Genomic DNA, 3,966 nt, shown 5'->3' with positions numbered 1-3,966 from the left:
GATCGTTAACTCTGCTAACATGGTACATCTATATTAATACGTTGGCAAATATCGAATCAAGAACGTTTTAAATCCATATGAAGCTTAAATCAATACTTTGCATGATCTTGAAGTGATATATTTCAAATTTTAAAAAAGCAGAATATTTATAATTTAACCAGATGTAATGATTCTGTCATGGTACAATTCGTACCTAAAATTATCAAATTTTCAAGGTGATTCAAAAAGAAGGACCATAAGCCGTGAATATCCAAAATTTCTCGAACAAATTACAACGGCTCTGCGACAACCCACGTTTAAGTCCTGTCGGTGATATTTACGGTTAATGATCTTCCATTTCTTTGATCTTGATGTGTCTCTAAAATTTTGCATCACAGTGAAAATTTAAAAAAAATTCATAATTTTTTCGGCGATGAAAGGCTTTTAAAATAACAAAGCAAAGGGAAGTAAATTTTCTTAAAATTATCAAGCTTTTTTAAGGTACTCCCCAGATTTAGAAAATTCTTTTCAACATCCAGAAGTTTGAGGTAGAATTCAACTAAAATTTATGTAGTCGAATATTTTAATCTTAAAAAATTATGCTCGTTTCAACAGGTAGAATTTTCAAAATTCATGACATCATGAGAACGTGTCTGTAGAGATGAGATAAAGAATATACAGAAAATAAATCAAATTTAATTAGGAATAAAATAAAATAATAGTTGTATTCGGCAACACTGTAGATGAATATTATAAAATAAATGTCTATGAGAACATTTGCTATTTTGGCAGCACTTGACAAACAAACAAAACAAAGTCAGTCATTGATCTATTCTTGCGAGCGACAGACATGTTTAAGTGAATCTCTGAATTGAGATTCGTAAAATCACGACAGTGTCTTCAGAATTTTATGCATCTGGAACATTCAAAAATCTCATTTTATGTCACATGTGATTCTTCAACATTGTGCGTGAATGAAAAATTAAATTCAAGAAGTTATATTTTATTCATCAATGCTTGCTAAAGCTGCTGCTGCTTACTTACTTACTTAATGATCCCGCGCCGATCCTCCGGTGCATAGGGCCGTGGTAAAAGACCTCCACTGTTGACGATCCGGAGCCAGCGTCTTCACCTGGTCCCAGTCAAGATTCTCGTCGACAGTTCGGATTTCAGCGGCTAGGCTTCGCCGCCACGAATTTCTGGGTCTGCCTCTTCTTCGATGACCTTCTGGATTCCAATCTAGCGCCTCTCTGCAAATCTCGTTTTCATCTCTTCGCAGCGTGTGCCCAATCCATCTCCACTTACGTTCCCGAATCTCGATTTCTAGCGCCTTTCGATGACACCGGCGATGTAGTTCCTCATTCGAGATCCAGTTGCCAGGCCACCAAGCGCGGATGATATTCCGCAGGCAGCGGTTTACAAATACTTGCAGTTTTCGCGTCGTTACCGCATATGTGCACCAAGTTTCGCACCCGTACAGCAATACGGATTTGACGTTTGAGTTGTGTGGGAGCGAGCCCATGCACAAGTATCACGTTTGGTAGTCTACAATAGAATGCTTAAGTTAGCTCACGCACCGCGCGATCGTACTAAGCTATGACGACTTACTGATGAGGTGTTCGTAGGTGTATTGCAAAGCCTACAGTGTGCTGTTAATATAAACAATCACCACATCTCCCTTTTTATCCTTGGATAAAATTAATTTTAATTACCTATGTGATATCCGAATCCAATCAGATGGCATTGTTTGACATTAAATCATTTTTGGAGATGTTTCGCTTTGAAACATATGATGTGTAATGCTGATTTTGTTGACTTACTTTAACTCATCTTCAAGTGGGATATAGGTTTACAAAATATTAAAACCAAAGCTTCGATCGACATTGTTCCTAGATTTACGAAAACCATCAGAAATATTCACAAAAATATAATACATAATTACATCAGCCTTGATGATCTTTCACAGCGTTCCATTATCAGTTATGTATGCTTCAATGTTCTTTTATAACAGTATCTCACTAAGGATGTCAAAGTTTGACCCTGTGAATTCCGAAATCATCTCATTGTGCTGAACGAATAGTGTGCACATAACTTTATTAATACTCCCAGCCTTCGCTACTATTTTTCTCAAAACTTGATTTAACCAATTGCGAACTAGAATCCCTCTAGCAACTACTCATTTGATTTATCTTAAAGAGTAAGAGAATTTTGATATTTTACTTTTTTCTGTGTTTTAAGAACGATCTTCATCTCGTCTTATCTCATTCCATTTCATCTCTGTTTTTTTTTATTAGTACATATTTTCCAAATCCCGACGTTGTTTTCAAGCGTATTGTTTTAGCAGATATTTTGGCTACTTAGGAAGTAAAACACAGAATCCGTTTCAATGGAATATTTTTTTTTGTTGGTGATCTTAATTCATCTCATGTCATCCCGTTGATTTTCAGCATTTTGTCTTCTTTATTTATTTCTCCATAAATCCTTTTGAATTTCACTCAAAACAAATTCTGAGCAAACTTGATTCATGTTTTTGTTTTCAAAACCATTTGATATTCTTCCCTTTTTAAACAAATTGTTAGCGAGTTTTTCTTGTTTTCAACACTTCACGGATATATTTTTTTTTTTCAAAACTCATTCAAGGCCAACTTGCTTATTCCATTCAAAACAAATTCTGAACAAACTTCCAATACTTCACTCAAAACCACTTCTGAGTATTTTTTTCTATTTCAACTCATTTATGTGTAATTTTTGTTTCTTTTTTAGAAGTTGTTTCCTTCAAATTATATTCCGAATGAAATCCATAGTTGCAGTAATTTTTATTTCTTTTGAACCTGGAGCAGATAAAACATTATTTATTAAACCTCGCTTGAAACTGTATATGAAAAAATCATATTTTCCGTTCCGTTTTTCCGCCGCATTATATTCTTGCTTTGAAAGAATTGACTAAAATATAAGTACCAAATATCCTTAAAAATCAAAATATTTCAAAAGTCCAAAACTACTAGTCCGTCTTACAAACCTTCCGAAAAAATACATATGCACTTTCAGTCGAATCTCTACACTGCTTCTAAGAAAGTAAGTCACAACTGTTCTTCGTTATGATCTAGCTCGCCGCATTTACCGTTTATTTTATACTTATCGCGATACGATTGCTTTCCTTAACCATTTTTTTTTCTGCAATTTAAAAAGTTTTTTTAAAATCATGCAAACCTTCCAACTATTATCCAGCATGACTTTTCAGTTTAAATTAACACATTCTAAAATCCTCATAGTATGCTATCATACAAATTAGAAAGTCCATTGCCCAAGCATATCTGCGGAATTCACAACTGCGAACTTCAATACAAGTGTAATCTTTAAAATCTGAATGTTGGATTATTAATTATTGATGTTGAATTATTGATTCATTATGTTGAACTATTCAACACGCTTACCATTTTCGATCCAACAATAAACGGATGACTGTGACAGCATAATGTTGCTATACCATACCATTGTCATACATAATAACCATACTTCCAGTTTAAAAAAAACATTCACAGTAGCTCGATAAATTATATGTTTTAAAGCTTCCATATCGTTTACAATAACCACTGCAATAAGCAGCACTATTTATGCTAAACATTTTATCTAGTAGTTATGTACTGTCTGTTTGATATCACTTTCTTTGATTCTCAACTGACTATCACTCAAAACCTTTTCTGAGTAATCCATGATAATTTATCTGAAAATATTTTTTGAGTAATTGAAAATAATGTTGTAAAACTCATCGCAGGTTGTACTGTTTTACAATAGAAGTGAATGGATTATGAAATGATTCAGGAGAAACCTGTGTGAACGAGTTTTGGAGTGTTCTACTGATGCACGAAGTGCGAAGCACGAAGTTTTGAGATTTTGTGCATGCAAAATTGAATAATTTATGAAATTTTTTTTTCGTCTTAGATTTAAGATAAAGGAAATTGGGCCAATGCACACCAACCAACGTTA

This window comes from Uranotaenia lowii, chromosome 3 (genome assembly GCF_029784155.1).
Source record: "Uranotaenia lowii strain MFRU-FL chromosome 3, ASM2978415v1, whole genome shotgun sequence".
Lineage (NCBI taxonomy): Eukaryota > Metazoa > Arthropoda > Insecta > Diptera > Culicidae > Uranotaenia > Uranotaenia lowii.
Note: the sequence above shows the minus strand (reverse complement) of the source record.